Consider the following 18,136-nt stretch of genomic DNA (forward strand, 5'->3'; position numbering starts at 1 on the left):
ATTTCAGAGGTGGGGGAGTGCTGGGTGGTGACTCAGTCTGGACAGTGAGTGGGTGACCAAGACATGGTGGGAGGGGATGTTGTCAGAAATGGGGCAACCAGACAACTGAGAGGTGATGGTGTGAATTAGGTCACTGTGGACACTGAAGTCATCCATGATGTCCTCCACACAACTCACCTCTCCTGGCAACGCATCCCTGTTTGTTAGGCCACAGGGGTTGCCATGGTGCTGGGTGGGAAGAAGGGAGGTGGCGGGGTGAAAACCCGATGTGGGGAGGGGGGGGACGGCTGTGAAAGTCACCGTTGAAGGAAGGGGTTACACGTACACTTTAAAGCGGAGCCCTCTGGTCCTCCTAGGCTGCGGACACCCGTAGCCTGGCATCCAGACACATCAGGACGGAGAGAATCTCCCGAGATTGCTTCTCTTCTGTGGTCTGGTAGCAGCAACCCAGAATGCTGTGCCTTATCGTCCTCCCCCACCCCCCACAACCTGTCCCTTCTCTTGTGTTCTCTCGGCCACTAAGGTTAGAAGTTCCAGTCTCACTTCCCACATGGAATTGGTCACCAACTCTGCCTCCTTCTGATTCATATCATTGTCATGTGTTTTTTAACAGTACAATTGCTCCCTAAGTGATGTCTCTACTCTCAGCGCTCCCTCCCCACCCCGCCCTGACTTTCCCCAGCACCTCCCACTTCCTAAGAAGCCAAGGCCAAGGACGGGACACCCTTGAATGCCTTATCAAAACAGCCATCGGTGTCACCTCCTTAAAACACCGCTTAGGTCATGTGACTGCCATCCTCAACACTTCGCAGGGGATCTCTGTATCCACAAACCAAAGATCAAATTCCTTGGCATGGTATTCACGACTGTTCTTGACCTGGTCCCGCGGTCCTCGCCACCCACATCTTCTGTCCCTCCTTCCGTGTGGGCTGGGAGAAGCCGTGTTCTTTCCTGACTCTGAGACGTTACATCTGCTGTCCCCTCAGCTTGAGACGTCCTCCTTGCGCGCTCCGCAGGCAGCCCATAGGGCTTCGCTGCGGTCCTGCCTTTTCTTTGGAGCCTCCCCAGACACTTCCCGCTCAGAGAAAGAATGAACCAGTTCCTTCTCTACAACAAGGTGGGAGGGACATCGACCACCAGCATCTTTGTTCAGCATGTGTTTTCAGTTTGATAATATTGGTGAACTGTTTAGAAGTCGTTCGCGTAACACTTCTGCAAGTAGGTTTAGCTGTGTGAGATGCTGAGGAGACGAGAGAGACGATGAGTAGTCCCTGCCTTTGAGGTCACATTCTGACGGGGATGCTGGAAGCTGACAGGCGGTGACAAAGCATGACCCCATTTGCAGCACACACCAAGACGGGAAGGATCCGGTAATTCCACCATGCAGTTCCCAGGTCATGTCTGTCTCCCCAGTTGGAACCGAGTCCGTTGCATTCAGGAGGTTGTCCTCTTTACCTGCGAGTCCCCACACCCCTGCCCAGAGCCCCCAAGCCATGAACGCACCCTGTGTGTTTGCTAGTGTGAACCTCAGGCTCCCAAAGGAGGGTCGGAGCTGTGTCTTCTTCATTCTCCACGCCCCCCTTCCCACGCCTTGCATGAGCCCTGCAGAGTCAACATTTACTGAAATGAATTAAGAGAAAGAGTTGCTGGAAACTAGCAGGTGCCCTGGGGACCCGTGAGCAAACAGCTGGCCTGGGATGTGTCTCAGACCAGGCAAGTGCTGGCGATCCATGTGACTGCTGTTGAGACCCAGACACCAGAGTGTCGCTCACTGCTCATCCCTGCGGGGCCCCTGGCTGGCCCACTGGCCAAGACCTCCCAGCCCAGCCTGCCCGCAGCTCCTCTCTCCAGCGCAGGGCAGGGCCGGGTGCAGGGATGGGGGTGCTACTTCTTGCGAGCAGAGGCAGGAGGTGGGACTCACTGGAACTCAGAGGGGAGGGCTGAGCTGCACCCCACTCCCCTGCGGGTTGGGCCCCATTCTGCTGTGGAGGCTGTATGTTCCAGAGTTGGTAGCATCGGCCATTGAGTCCCTGACTTTAAGGAGAGGACAGAGGGGACCTGTTCCCTGTGTTTGGGAGGATGTGCAGAGACAGGGTCTACTCCTGCCAAGGTCTGCAGGAGACCTGCTCCTCCCCTCCCAACCCCTCCCCCCAGCCCCTCACCACCATTTGTGTGAGTAGGGTCATTGGTATGCAGGGGGTGAAGTGTGAAGTTATGGAAAACGCTGGAAAGTGTTCTAAATTCCTGGGCTGAGGAAAATCCCGCCGGGGCTCTGACCAGGAAGTGGGGAATTCCCAGCAGTTTTCGGGGGTTGGAGAGGTGGGGGTGGACGGAAGGGAAAAAGCACCAGCAGGTCAAGACTTCATGATTAAGGGCATGCCCTCCTGAGGCAAGTCCCAGCTTGTCCCCTGGAGGTAGAAGTGGGATGTTGACATCTAAGGTGCTCTTTCCAGGCTTCAGACATAGGACACTGTGTTCCACGCCCCACCCTCAAACCCTTCCCATCCTTCCTGGCTCCTCAAGCTTCCTCTTCCTCCTCCTCCTTCCCAACCCTCCTCCCTGGTACAACTTTATTTCTCTCAAGTTTTCCTCTCACCAGCCCGACTGGACTAGAGGAAAGGGAGGGAGGGTCTAGGCTCAGCCTCTCTGTGGATGGTCTGCAGGGCTCACTGCCACCTGCTCTGTGCTCACCTGTCTGCAGGGGTCGAGGCGCCAGATCCCAGATCCCCCTGGGCGAGCCGCCAGAGTGCTCCCCACCTAGGCTCGCTCTGCTGGGATATGGGGTGCCCCCGGCAAAGCCTGGGATATGGGGTGCCCCAGCAAAGCCGCGGTGAAGGGCCCTTTGCAAAGTAGCATCACCCATTTGAGTCCCGCACAGCATTTCCGATGCTGGCTCTCCACGCACTCAGTGGGCGGCGTGAACAAAGCAGACCAGCATTCCTGGGATCGAGAGACTAACAAATAAATAAGCCAATACTTAATATATTATAAATATAATTTACTGCCATGCAAAAATACAAAGTAGGGTAAGGCGACAGAGGGGGCATAATTCCATTTTAGGAAGCTCCGGAAAAGCCTCTAAGAGGGAGGCGGTGATATTTGCACAGAGACCTGGATACGCTGAGGGAGAGGGGGACAGCGGCGAGGAAGAAGGAACGGCAGTGAGGGTGCCAGGAGCCAGGGAGGCGCTTGGCTCCAGGACCAGTGGAGCCTGTTGGGCCGGAGGGAGGGAGCAGGGCAATGAGGGCAGATAAGAAGCTGGGCCAGGGCCTGCAGGGCCTTGTTTATCGTGTGAAGGAGTTTGGGTTTTATTCTGACCAGCCAGTTTGAGTAGGGGAGTGGCGTGATCTGATTTTGAGCTTTTCAGATAACTCCCTGTTGGGAGTTGCTTCCAAAGCGGAGCCAGAGCCCAGAGAGCGATTAGCGGGCTGTGATCTTGTCCACGACCGACTCCCTGGCAGCTCCGTTGCGCCCAGTTATCTTCCCAGATCCTGGTATTCAGCATCCGCTCCTCTCCTGTCTCCCCTCCTCCAGGCTCTGGGTTCACTCCCCAGCATGCCCGAGTCTGCCCACCCTGCACAGAAACTGCCACCAGTGGCCTATTCCTCCTCTTGCTGGGACTCCCAGCGCCCTGCGCATCCCAGCGCTGCTCATACTGCCTGGGCTCCGGCGCAAACACAAATGCCTATAGGAAGTCCCATTCCGTTGGTGGGAGCAGAAAAGCAAGTAAACAACTTTCTGGTAGAATGTTGGAGAGTGATAAATGCTATGATGCAAGGTGAAGCGAAGTGAGCAGATAGAGTGATGGGGTCAGGAGCTACTTCAGAGAAAAGCCTGAATTATTTGAGGGCGCAGCCATGTGAATGTCTCAGGACAGGGAGTCTGAGGTGAGGGAAAGAGCACGTGCAAAGGCCCTGAGTGAAATCTGAGCTTGTAAAGGAGGCTAATGTGGCTGGAGCCGCATTAGCTGGAAGGGCTGGTGGAGGAGACTGCCATGTGTATAGCCCCAGACTCTTCTCTTGGCCTCAGACTCCAGTGTCCTATGACCTACTGGGCTCGCCCAGCTCCAGGTTCTGCCAGCATCACCACAAACTCAGTGGGCCCAAAACTTCACCCGTTTCCTTCCTTCCCAAACCGGCTCCTCCCCTTGTCCTCTCATCGAAACTGTCCCCGTGCTGGTAAGCTGGGAATGGCTGACGCTCCTCTTTCCCCCTCACCCCACACACTCCGGTGTCGCAAGTCCCACTGAGCCTCCTTTTCAGATGTTTCTTCTATTAGTCTCCTCTCTCTCCATCGGGGTCAGGCTCTCATCCCAGGTGGGAGGACAGGGCCGACCGCTGGTAATTCTCTGAGCAAAAAGATTATACGAACTTAGAGAAAAGCTAAAAAGCATAAGGTTGCATGTCACATGGAGGGCTAGGGCTGGGTACAGGGAGCCGGAGAGAGCAGGGTGGGCTTCATGGAAGAGGCGATCTCATTCTCTCCCAGTTCAATAACCACATGGAGCTGGGGCCCCAGGTCTCTCCACCCAACACAGACCTCTCTCCAGAAATCTAGCCTTGTCCACCTCCTCAGGCACTTACTTGTCCTCAAATGCCCCTCCAGGAGCTCACAATGAACATATCCACATTTTTCCCCCTCATCCCCCTGTGCACACATCTGCCTGCCCCCTCAGTAAAATGGCCCCACTACCACCCACTTAAGCAGAAGCCTGGGAGCCACGCTGGACTCCTCCGCCTTCCACCACTGGGCCTGAGCAATTGCCAAGTCCTGTTAGCTGGAGAGAGCTCTGAACCCCTCCTCTTTGCCTCAGCTTCCCGCCATCCCTTGGTTCCAGCCAGCACTGCCTCCTAGCAAGACTACATCAATCACCTTTTTAAAAAAAAATTCTCACCTGAGAACATTTTTCCATTGCTTTTTAGAGAGAGAAGAAGGGAGACAGAGAAACACCAATGAGAGGGAGAACATCGATTGGTTGCCTCCCTTACATACCCGGACCAGGGATCCAACCTGCAACCTAGGTACGTGGAATGACCCTGACCGGGAACTGAACCCACAGTCCTTTAGTCACAGGACAATGCTCCAACCAACTGAACCACACCAGCCAGGGCACACCCCACCTCTCCATGGGCCCCCGGGCCTGCTGCTTGCCCTCATTCAAACTGTGGCCCCCACTGCAGTCATTCTGGACCATCTAGCCCACTCACTGCGGGCCTCTGCTGTCACCCTTTCGTCAGTTTCTCGTGGCTCTCGTCATAAAGTGCAAGATGCACAGTGCCCCCGGGGTAATTCCCAGCCTCTTCTCCCACCGCCACCCCCATGCCCTCAGTCCAGACTTTATGACCAACTTTCAGTTCCTAGAATGCACCGTGTCCTGCTCAGGCCTCCCCACTCCTGCTTCCTCTGGTCCCAACACCTCTGCTTCCCTTGCCCACCGAACTCCTACTCACTCCTCGAGAAAGGAGCAGTCACCTCCTCCTGCAAGCCCTCTATGATCTTCTCAACCCTGAGCTGGCCCGGCCATGCGGCAAGGCCCTGTTCACATCTCTGCTCTGTCCACGAGCCTGGCACTGCCAGGAGTGCTTGCTCCGTCCAGCTCGTGGGCGGTAGAAGCCTCAGCTCTTGGCGCAGGGTTTGGCATATAGGAGGTGCTCCACAAGTATTTTTTGAATGGGCAGGTGGGTAAAGGGCGAGTGGAAATGGGGTTCCAAGTATGGAGGCCTCTGGGAAGGGGGAGGCGTTCCGGCATAGGGAGTAAGGGAGAAGGGGCACAGCAAGGGCAGAGGCGTGGTCATGTCCAGGAGCGAGTGAGGCCACCCTGATCGGAGCCCGGAATGTGAAGGGTGATAGAGTTCAAAAATGGAGGTTGGGCCCTGGCTGGTGTGGCTCAGTGGATTGAGTGCCGGCCTGTGAAGCAAAGGGTCACTGGTTCGATTCCCAGTCAGGGCGCATGCCTGGGTTGCAGGCCAGGTCCCCAGTTAGGGAGCACACAAGAGGCAACCACACATTGATGTTTCTCCCCCTCTCTTTCTCCTTCCCTTCCTCTCTATCTAACAATAAATAAATGAATAGAATCTTTCAAGTCAGGGCACATGCTTGGGTTGTAGGTCAGTTCCCAGCAAGGGACGCACAAGAGGCACCCATACATTGATATTTCTCTCCTTCTCTCCTTCCCTTTCCCTCTGAAGAGAAATAAAATCGTAAAAAAAATCTTTTAAAAAAATGGAGGTTGGGGCCCAGCTAAGGCATTTGGGCTTTACTCTAGAGGCAGCGAGGAACGTCCAGAGATTCTGAACAAACTGTGATGCGGTCAAAGCCATGTTTAAGAACATGTTTGAGAACATCAGTCTCAGGTGGCCTGCAGGTCAAACTGTAGGGGCCTAGGGGATTGCAGAGGATGTGGAGAGCACCCCCACCTTGGGGGGCCAGGGAGCCTGTTCTGAGCCCCCTTTTCAGTGGGAAGACCCCGTCCCCGGCCGAGGCATCTGGCTGCCTTCGGCTGTGGAAGCAACGCTCTCACAGCTGCCATGGCCGCGCTTCCTCTTCCAGGTGCAGGGAGGGGGGCAGTTATTGCCTTTGTGGGTGACTCACCCCAGAGGGGTCAGCTCCAAGCAGAAAGTCATTGTTGACAGGAAGAGAGGTCAGACTGTCCCTTCCTGGGCATTTTGGCTTCTCAGGCACTGAGATGGCAACACAGGACAACAAAGAGAGGGAGGGAGGCTCCCTGGATGGTCCCAGGACACCCTTGTCCCAACCCATGCTGCCCACCTACTCGCTCAGACCCAATGTGCCACGTGACAGCCAGCCTGACAGAACCAGTTGTCGGTGAGTCAGGCAAACGCTGTCACAGCTAGCTGGGGAGGTGCCAGGGCCTCGGAGCAGGGGCCGTGCAGCAGTGAGCGCTGAGGCGTGCCTTCTGAGGGGCCTGCTGGAGCCGGTGAGGATGTCAGAGGTGGGGACCAAGTCTGGCAAAGCTTCTTAAAGAAGCAAGACACCCGTCCCCCTGACATAGAAGCTGACATGCATTTGCCCATGGTAGCCATCACGGAGGCAGGCTGGCTCCCACTCTGGAAGTGGCTGGAAGTGGTCAGAATTCATTCTAAACAAGGGTGACCCCACCCGGGGTGATCTAGTCCCCGGGCTGGGCTAGCCACAGAGCTAAGTGAGCCAGTGTGTCCAACAGGAGCACACAGAGGGCCCGTCGCTCACAACGCTGCCTCGAGCACCTTCCAGTTTTGCTCAAAGTGTCTAGTTCACGGTAATCGCTCCTACGGCAAAACAAAGCAAAGCCAGACAAAACATGAAGGGGCACAGGGGAGCTTCTGGAGGTGACACATACATCCACTACCTCGACTGCAGGATGGCTTCACAGGTGTATGCCGGTGTCCACATTAATCAAATCACATGCATTAAATATGTCTGGTTTGGGGTATATGATTTATACCTCCATAAAGATGAGAGCAAGCGAGCTGTACTTTGGGTGTGGAGGTAGGGAAGAGAGGGGACTTGGGTCTTGAATCCCTGTGCACACAGGTGTTTTCTCAACTGGAGAGCTCGGCAACCATGAACCAGGGGGCAGGACTTCTAAGTCCTCTTCCAGTTGCGGGGACTGCACCACTGGTGGGCTCCCGTCAGCCCTCCCTCCCCCGGCACAGCAGGAGTCAGAATCCAGACCCCCTGCTCACCTGCTGGATGGCTGGATGGCAGTCCCCCACAATCCTCTGCAGGACTCCCTCCCCGCCTCCGGCTGCAGAGGTGGCTGGCTTCAGCAACCCGGGGCCCCAGAGGCAGACGTGAAGAGCTGAAAGGGGCGCCAGGCCTGAGGAGAGGGCTCTGAGCCAGGTGGTGGGAACAGAGAAGCTGGGGGGCAGTGGGCCCTTGAGAGAAAGATTCAAGCTCAGGACAAGGGCTGAGGATCAAGAGGGTGAGGAGATGTGCCCAGTCACCGCAGCACCCTGAGATTTTCCCTTTGTCCCCCACAATCCTCCTCTCTCCCCTCTTCCTGGTGCTCCCGCTACTGCTGGCTCTGCTGGCTGGGAACTGGGCTCAGGGCAGAAATTCAAGCCAGAGCTGGTGTGTCGATCAGCCTGGAATTCTCTTCTCCCAGTAGTCATGGAGCTGGCTCCTGGTCCCACTTGTCTGAGCTTAAACACCGCAGCCTCTGGGATTGGTCAGGCTTGACTGATAATCGAGGAATCCGTCCACCGGGACCTCGCCTTTAATGTAGGGCCACCCCGTCACGGTCACAGCCCCTAATTCACCCTCATAATGGCCTTGACCACCACTTGCTACTCTCGGTTACTTGTCTCTTTGTTCATTCCTGTCCTTCTGTTTATAAGGTAAGGGCCATCAGCTTACAAGGGAACCTTGTCTGGGTTGCTCACAGCTGAACCCCCAGCACCTAGAGCAGTGCTTGGCACAGAGAAGGTGCTCAAATATTTAGTGCATCCATAAATTAATAACAATCGCTAACATTTATTGAGTGATAATTATATGCCAAGCACTTTTTTCAAGTGCACTGGGGTCAGGTCACTACCAGCCTCAGGGCAGACCTGGCTCCTGCGTATTTTTATAAATAGCTTTATTGCCTGTATGTGGGTGGCGTTATGTACAGGGCGGGGCCAAAGGAGGGCTACAGTTCCCAGTACTGGACACACAGAGTTTATTCTTGACCGATCGTTTATTAGTGACTGTATTATTATCCATATGAACTGCTGTGAACCTACTTTTGCCCCACCCCACACAGTTGACGGCTGCTTTGATGACACGGCGGCCGAGTGGAGCCACGCGACAGGGTCATGACGACCCGCAAACCCAAACTAGTCACTGTCTGGCCCTTTCCAGAAAAGGCCTGCCGACCCCTGTGTTAACTCATTTAAGCCTGACCAGTGCTACCGAGGTCAGGACTGTTCTTATCGCCACTTTGCAAATAGGGAAACTGAGGCATGAGCATTTGTCCCAGGTTGCACAGTTAACGAATGCAGAGGTTGGATTTGAACCCAGACAGACCCGCCCCAAGGCCCAGGTTCTCAGCTAGCTGCCACATCCCATTTCCTTTCCAGGAAGGGACGGGGGTGGGGGGAGAGGGAGGCCCCAGAGGGTCTTCAGCATTGTGGTCACCTACACAAAGGGCCAGGAAAATGAAAGGTGGACACTTAGGACAGGCAGCTGGGAGACCATCGAGGCCTTAGGACCCTGGGCCATTGGTGACACAAGACAAGTGTCCTCCCTGGGGATGATTCTTTGCTTGGCTCCCCTCTGAGACCCAGAGTTCCCCAATTTTGTCCTCTGGAGGAGGAGCACCCCTGCCCTTCGCCATCCCTAAATATAAATAAAGACCCCCTTCCCTCAACCTGAAGATGGAGTGTAATAAATTCTCCACTTAGGACTTGAGGTCCCCACCCTTACACCCCTGACCCCTGGGGCTGCTCATCTCCGTGAAAGTCAGGCTGGAATGGTCATGGGCCTGGCACAGGTGAGGGCGATTTGAGACAGCACACACTACCTTTTTTTTTTTTTTTTACTTCCACCAAATATACTCTGGCCCCTAGGGGCTCCACCATTTGAACATGTCTATGAATCTCCCATTCTTCTGGTGTTGGAATTTGGATGCAGTTCAGCCCCGAGGTTAAAGAAACCAAGAAGCAGATGGTCTCGAATCAGAGGACACACCACAGCCTTGGAAGCGACAGCCCCACACACGTGGCCCAGAGCTGCCAGCTTTTCCTGGCTGATTAGAAATGCAAAGAGAAAAGGGGGCAGGGAGGGGCAAGCAGGAGAGGGACGCGGAGCCGAGCGGAGCCGTGAGCCCGGTCCAGGCAGTGAGGCCTGGGCCAGACTGGCTGCCTTCTGGAAGGTGTACTCTGGCGGGGAGCAGTGGGACAGCAGTCTGGGGGAACCCCCCCTCCCAAACCTCTGGCCGCTGGGGCTGCTTTACAGCCTCCCTAGCTCATCTAGTCGGGCATCTGTTATCTCCTGTGCTCAGGGGAAGGCTTTGCGGAGTTACTGTTATCCCGGTCGAGGGTTATAGATTTGCCAAAAGCCACACAGCAAGTGACACAAGACAAGTGTCCTCCCTGGGGATGATTCTTTGCTTATCAAGCAGCCTCCGGTTGACCCCCTGGTGAGCCTGATACAGACAGAGGTGGTCTGGGTGGGGACTCGGGCATTCGATTCCATTTGTCTCTCTTGGTCTTGGCTGAGTTCCCAGGACCCCAAAGCTGGCGCACAGCAGGGCCTTCCTGAATATTCTCAGAGCAGCGCATCAAAGTAGGGGCTGTCAGAGGAACACAAATGCCAGTCGGGTTCTGAGAAGGAGGAAACCACGTGGGTTGGTGGAAGAGGGATTCTTGCCCCGACCGGCGTGGCTCACCTGGCTGGGCGTCACTGGCAGAGTGAAAAAGGCTAGCACTTTGTCTGGGTCCGGCACGTGCCTGGGTTGCAGGTTCAATCCCCAGTTGCAGTGCGTGTGACGGGCAACGATCGATGTTTCTTTCCTTCTCTCTCTCCCTCCCTTCCCCGCTCTCTAAAAATAAGCAAATAAATAAGTAAATAAAACCTTCAAAAAGAAAGTCTTGAGGGCGGGGGCTGATCTCCACGGGTGGGGGTGGGGTGCTGACCGTTCTGGGGCCCTGCCCCTGCTGGCCTGTCCAGCCCCCTTCCCGTCAGACCTCCCATCAGCAACACTTGGCTACCAGGAACCTCTGCCCCCCTGCCTTTCCTGCCCCCTCTGCTTGGGCCGCCCTCCCCTTTCCCCTGCTCTTCTCCCCATGGCTCTCCCTGCCTTTCCCTGCAAGCCCTTCCTGATGGCTGCCGCCCCCCTCCACTTCCTGGGGCTCCCACATCAACCTGGGCTTCTTGCCACCAGCAGGGTTGCTCTGTAGTTAGCTGCTTACTTGCCTCCCCACCCCACGGACCCTGCTGCACTGTGAGTTCCTTGGGAGCCAATCATGTTCTGTTTTGGAAATTCCATCAACCAGCGTTGAGCCAGGCCGTAGTAAACACTGAATAAAGATTTATTGAGTGCATGGGGATCCAATTTCTGTGGGCCCTGCGCTGAATGACAGAAGACAGGCTGCAGCAGGGGGCGGGTGTGACCTGAGGAAGGCATGCTGTCAGACAAGGACGGGCGTGGGGACCCCAAGCACCGGCCACGCGGCAGCTGCCAGTGCCTCCTGACAAGATCGTCCCACAGGGACAGGAGGGCCAGAGCAGAGAGAGGAGACACCGTGGGAGAGGATGGGCTAGGGGTGGCTCCGGCTCCCCCGTGGGCACACAGGCCTCCGGAGTATTTGGTGAGGCTGCACGGGCCCCCCAGGTGCTGCCCACGCCTGGGCTCCCCGGCAGTGAGTTCAGACAGGGCAGCTCTGACTTTCTGCCAGAGCCCATGTACTCCCCCAAGTGCAGAGGACCGTGATACACATGTGACCCAGCAGCCAAACCCGGGACAGACCACAGTGAGGTGGAAGGGAGGAGTTTGGCCAGGAGCCGGCCAGGGAAGGTGGGAAATGACCTATTTGCAATTCATTCATGTATTAAGTCATCCCTTCAACAATGTTTGATGGACCACCAGCACGTTTGGGTCCTGGGGAGGGTTCTTGCCTTTGTCCTCAAGAACCTCACAGTTTAGTTAAACAAAAACTAGAAAGGGGGAGACACACACATGGGAGAGACAGAGACCAGAGCTGCCTGGGGTCCAGAGGAGGGAGAAAGAAGGGACAGACTTCCTGAGGAGGGGACATTTCAGAAGGCCTTAAAAGGCCCGATTTCATCCTGAGGACTTGGGCGGGGTGGAGCGGGGCAGCAGGCCGGGCAGAAAGAGATCTTGGGGTGGGAACGGCGGGTCTGGTTCCTCCCTGGCCCCTGACTCGATAATCATTCCTGTCCTTTGCTGAAGGAAGCAGCGGACTTCTCCTGGCTCCTCCTCCCGCCCTCCTGGACCTACCACTGAACTCCTGAGCTTCTTTCAACGGTGCTGAGTTGCCCCTACCAAACCCACTTCTCTGACCTCAGAGGGGAAACACCCCTTCTGCTGACCCCACAAGCCTTCCCTTGCACCCTCGGTCTTAGCCCTGCCCACTCCCAGGGCCCTGCTCCTTCGGGGGTCCTCTGCCGCTCCATCTTTCTCTCTGGGCTCCTTCCTTTCGCTGTTAAATGTGGTTAAGTCTCTGGCACCTTCCCCTGTGCCCCCAGTCCCCCAATTAGATGCATTTCCTGAGGACAAAAGTCCATGCAAATACCACATGTGCCTCTCCACGGGCCCTTCAGAACCTAAGGACAGCGCCCTAAGCTCAGAAAACACTCGTGAATAGGTGAGTCAGATCCACCAACCCTTGGCTTCCTCAGTGGCTCCTCGAAGTACAGCCAAACAGCAGGCATGAGTCCTACAAGCACCTGAGGAAGGAGGCTGGCCTAGCCTCTCTCCCACTTCAATTTTTTTTCATTTTTATTTATTGATTTGAGAGAGAGGGACGGCTGTTGTTCCACTTATTGATGCATTCATTGGTTTCTTCTTGTATGTGCCCTGACGGGGAATTGAACCCTCAACCTTGGCGTATCCGGATGATGCTCTAACTGTCTGAGCCACCTGGCCAGGGCCTATCTCCCACTTCTACTCGTCCTTCCCAGCTGCAGTCACTCCGGTCACACAGGGCCCACTCCTGTCCCAGCCTCTAGATTGTCCCTTCCCCTTTTCTGCACCTGGTGTACTTTGGCTGTCAATGCAGCTCTAGTGTCTCCTCTTCCTGGAAGCCTTCCTGACTCTTCCCACCCTAAGCACTGCTGCTCTGTGTGGGAGCAGTGCATTTGCAAACCTGAGGGCTTCCTCGGTGATTTTAGGCCCGGTGCCTAGGGCCTGACAATGGGAAGTGTTGGGTGCTCATTAGTGAGTGTCCGGAGAAACACTAGCGTTCCTATTTCCGCTGAGTCCTGCTCCCAGCTGCCCAAGGGGGTGTAACTCCCTAGAAACACATAGTGTCCAAGACGGCGTGAGCCTGCAAGACTCAGCTCTCGGGGGACCCCTGTTTGAAGTCATCTTAACGAATGACACGTGTAGTCCATGGTCTTATTTTTTAAATTCAAGAATGAACTGAAATATGATTTCTATTGTTGTGTTCTAAAAATATTTTTCCTATGGGTTTCTGCTCTCTTCATAATAAAATAACTTTGGCATGACAGTCTTCTTGCATAAGTGAAAGCACACTTCAGTGAAATAGTGTTTTATGAGCTTTCAGGGAGTAAATATCTGACCTAAGGCGGGGTGAAGGGAGGGAGAAGGGTCCCAGGGCAGACGGGCTGCCTCTGGCAGAGCAAGCCCAGGGCGTGGCCCATGGAGGCTTGGTGTTTCCCACCTTTTCCTCGGAGGTTGTCACGAGAGTCCACAGTCAATCACCCCCGATCAATCAGCCAATATTTATGGAGTGGTTACAGCACAGGGAACAGCTGAGGGGAACAGAAGATGCACATGAACTTGGTGGCCTTCCTGGTTCCTCCCGGCCGTATGGTCAACTACCACTGCTGGGGGTAACTGTAGCTGACGTTCCCTGGATGCCCGGTTTGCCTGAAGCGCCGCCCCCCCGCGCTGAGGTTTCATGGACTCTCTGAGAGGCAGTGTCATCTCCACCCCACCGCGGAGGAGCCTGGAGCTCCAAAGAGGCTCCTGCATGGATCTCATTCTCACAGCAAGAAACTAGCCGGCCTGGGACCCGAACAGAGTCGTCGGCTTCCAAACCCAAAGTCCTTGACTAGGGATAGCCAACATCAGCAGGCGTCTTCCAGGGAACAGCGTTTTCCAAGAAATTTCTCATTTGATCTTATCACTAATGTTTCGAAACCACCATAGTCCCCATGTGACAGATGAGGAAACCGAGGCCCAGAGCGTTCCAGCAAGTTGCCAAAAGTCCCTGTTGGTACATGGCATGGCCAGGATTTGAGCTGAAGCCAATCCCGGGTTTCTTCTGCTAATTCTGCTCCCCACCCTGCCCCCAGCTTCTAGCACAGAGCTGGGCACTGCAGTCTCGTGGAAGGAACTGAATTCTGGGAGCAGAATTCTCAACCAAGAGCCCCAGAGAGGCCTCGTGTCCTGGCTAGCACTCTGCCCCGTACTCCTTTTCCTGAAAACTCGAGGGGAGGGGGGGGGGGGGGGGCGGGGAGGACCCTCCAGGCCTGAAGGCAGCTGCCCAACACCCCCCACCCCCCACCCTCCATGGGCGGAACGCCCAGCATTAGAGGAGCTGGAATTGGAATGTGAGTAGGCCCCCACCAGGAGGCTTTCTAACAAACGAACCGGCCTTTTTGTCGTGGCAGTTATGTGGGCCAGTTGCGGTTAGGGGGAGGGAAGACACTTCCTAGGGACAGCGCACGGTGCATTCATTTCTGTCCCTGTCAGCATCTCTGGGCTCTGCCTTGGTGTGAGCACAGGCCCCGTCCATCCCTCTGGCTCCAGGATTAAGCTTGCTTACCCCACCCCTCCTACCCTCCTGACCCTCCACAGGACCCCAGGGAAGGCTCACAATAGGAAAAGGGCTTTCTCGAGGTGGCTGGAGCCTTGGCTGTGTGCCCCCCACCCCACCCTCACTGTTCCTGGCCTGGGGCACTGTCCAGGAGGCACATCAGCATAGCCACATCCGGTTGAGCCTGGCAGGCAGCAGGTACCACCCTGGTTCCTTAATAATGATAACTCCCCCGCTTACAGAACACCTGGAATGTTCCAGGCACAGTTCTAAGTATTTCACACATAATAACTCAACTTTGTAGAAGCCCTGTGGGGAAGATGCCATTATTATCCCCATTTTACCAATGAGGAAACTGAGGCACAGGACGGTAAAGTAACTTCCCCAGAGTCACAGACCTACTGGGAGGCAGAAATGGACGTCACCCCAGTTGTGTGGCCACAGAGCTGACACTCTGCCTCCCCACAATCCTCTGCGGGACTCTTTCCTCGCCCTGGGGAGGTGTGCCCGGCCCCAGCCAACAGAAAGGAGGGTTGCCCTCCCCCCCCACCTCCCCTCCGCCCCGCCAGCTGCAGGGCCCTGGCTAGTGGTTTAGGGTGGCTGCAGAGGGGGTACCCTCAGGTCTGTACTTCCCTCACCTAAGGCAACCCTGGGAAGGCTTCTCTTTCCATCCCACCCAGCCTGATACTCATGGGAGGAAACCTTTTTTCTTGGCCTTCCCAGTTGGCAACTGAATGAGCCAACATAGAGCACCCAGGCCAGGAACCACCTTAAGCCACGTGACACGGAAAAAAGTGTCTGTCCCCCAGCCTGGACCTTCCAGCTTCCAGGCTCTTCCCTGAGCCCAGTGTGTGGCTCTCTTCAGTGACTTCCAGAGGCCGGGGCACTCGAGCCCGGGGCCACTCCTGACATTCCCCAGCCCGTGTTGGACTGCGCCTGCCAGGTCTGTCTCCCTGGTGGTCCATGAGCGGGACGATGTGTAATTCAACAGACCGGGACACACGCACTCAGTGCTTATTGCGTGTGTGACAAATGCCGATGGCATAGGGCCTTACTTCCTGTTTCCAGGTAATTCTGGGGCTCACATGCTCTGAAGTCACACCAGGCCAAAGATAGGAAGTAGGCCTCCTGAGATACCAACAGACACAACATCCTGTTTGTGATTCTCTTTTTCCGATGAGGGTTGGAACAAACTTTCATTCTAGAAGGATCCTCAGCCGAGGGGGTGTGACTCTAGTGATTGGGCAGGACCCTCGGGGAGCCAAGTTCATGGTGGATAAACTATGCCTTAGTTTTTTGGTTCATTGATCAGCTCCAAGGCTTCATGGGAGCCACCTGAGGGAGCCTAGACTGCCCCAGTCCCAGGACGGTGTCTAGCCTGAGAGTGGCAGAAAGCTCTGGGCAGAGGACAGAGCTGGGCCTTGGAGACAGACAGCCACCCAGGCTCCCGGCAACATGGCTCTGAAGCCAGCACAGGTGTTTCTGCACCTGTGGGGACAAGGGGCACAGCTGGATCACCTCCTGCCAGGGGAAGGGTGGTCTCCGCATCTACACTGGGGGTTTTCCAAACATGAGGTCTTCACCACAGCCCTGGGAAGCCAGCTGGCTGGGAGCTACCGTTTCCATTTAATTAGTAGGAAAGCTAGTCCCCAGGTCCCTCCCTTACAGCTGCTTTCCCACCTTTCACACTCTGTACTCCCTGCGGCCGCCAGCCCTTACAAAGGGGAAAGACACGACTAAAAAGTGAGGCCTGCAGTGGCAAAGGCTGAGGCAGGCAGGTGCGGGCGTGCCTGAGTCAGGGGTCCCGGGGCGTCCTGGCCCTCTCTGCAGCGTGTGCAGGGGAGCACTGAGGCAGGAACGCTGCAGAATGTTCTCTGTGGCCCCAGGCTTCTGCAGCTGCTGCTGCCCGCCACAGTGCACTGCCCAAGGAGCCATGGGCCGCTCTTGTAGAAGAGAGAGACTGAGGGAAGGAGGGAGAGAGGAAAGAAGGGAAGAAGTCAAGGAGAGAGAAAAGGGGGAAAGAAATAAAGAGAGAGAAAGAGGGAAGGGGAGGGAGGGAGAGAAGGGGGGCTCAAGGGAATTAGAAAAGAAACGAGCCCTCTGTGACAGAACTCGACTCCCTGGAAAAGACATCGAGGGGAAATGGGCCATCAAATAATTTCAAGGAAATGACATCTCGACAAGCAGCCAATGAAGCTTTCCTCCCACTTCCTGCCATCCATCTCCATTTTCTGTCTTTTCAGTCCCTCTCTCCTCCCACCCTCGGTTCATTTCTCTGAACCGGCAGGGCCCTCCGGTACTCCCTTACTCCCTTCTGTGTCCCCCCCCGGCCCCCCCCCCCCCCGCCAGTCAGCTGAGCTCTGCCTTCTGGATGATGCTACATTAGGAATTCACCGAAACCCCAAATCTCAGATCTTTCCAAATCCCTTCATGCCTCCCCCGGGACCCAGCTCCGGACATGACTCCACTGGTAGTCAGCAGAAAAAACGGCACCTAATCTGATGGGGGAACTGGACTTGGTTCACGCCAGGCCTGCCCCCCGCCTGTGCTAAGTCATGCATAACTCCGGGGGGTGGGGGGAGGCTTCACCTGTCTGGGCCTCCATTCACTCACCCAAGGCAATGTGGGGGGGAAAGCCTCTATTTCCATCACTCCCTGCCCACGGACGGGCACACGCAGGCTTGCTTGGGTGTGAACAGCTATGGAGCCACACACAGACGACACCATCCTGCTGGCTCAGCCCTGCGGTCAGCTGGGGCCTGCCTGCCCAAGATCTCCCAGCTAGCCAGCCAGGGGTGGGGGTTAGGAGTATCTGCTCCGCACAGAGAATGTTGCCCAGGGGAGCCCCAGGAGGCACACCTGGCCTTTCCAGCCTTGATGGCCCTCGTTTGCCAGTACAGCTGGCCTGACGTCAAACAGATTCACAACCTCTCCTCTGACAGTAACAGAGAGGAGGCAGCTGCTGGTCCCGCTGGGCAGTCGGAGCTGTCTAGGGCCCCGGCATCTCTCCGCAGCTCCAGTGACCCACAGCCTCCAGTTCCACAGCGTTCTTCCAGAACCGAGCGCTCCTTCAGAGCCCTGGAGACCCCCTATGTCATCTGTTTGACCCCCACCGCTCTGGGAAAAGAAAACTTACCGTTGCTGTCATGCAGATGAAGAAAGAGGGGCCCAGAAAGATGAAGGACTTTTTCTAAAGTTGCACAGTGAGCAAGTGGCAGAACTGGGACTAAAATCTGGGATCAGGGCTCCCAAATCCATGGCACTATGTTGTGTCACTGCTTAAGGCCCATGGGAGTGGGCCCTGGCTGATGTAGCTCAGTGGACTCTACATGGGTTGTGAACCAAAGGGTCGCCAGTTCGATTCCCAGTCAGGGCACATGTCTGGGTTGCAGGCCAGGTCCCCCTGGGGGATGTTGGAGAGGCAACCACACATTGATGCTTCTCTCACTCTTTTTCTCCTTCCCACCTGCTCTCTAAAAATAAGTAAATAAATTCTTTAAAAAAATAAAAGATTCTCTTCTTATCTTAAAAGAAAAAGACTCATGTGAGTGGGCAGATAATAATAAGAGAAACACTCATTACCTTTAGGTTCTGTGCTAAACACTTCTCAGGCATCACCCCACTCATTCCTGGGGGCTTTGGTGAGAAAGATAAATTAACTTCTCCATTTCATAGATGAATGAGAT

The sequence above is a fragment of the Sturnira hondurensis genome, unplaced genomic scaffold, assembly GCF_014824575.4.
Source record: "Sturnira hondurensis isolate 20B ecotype Veracruz unplaced genomic scaffold, ASM1482457v3 Scaffold0024822, whole genome shotgun sequence".
In the NCBI taxonomy this organism is placed as follows: Eukaryota; Metazoa; Chordata; class Mammalia; order Chiroptera; family Phyllostomidae; genus Sturnira; species Sturnira hondurensis.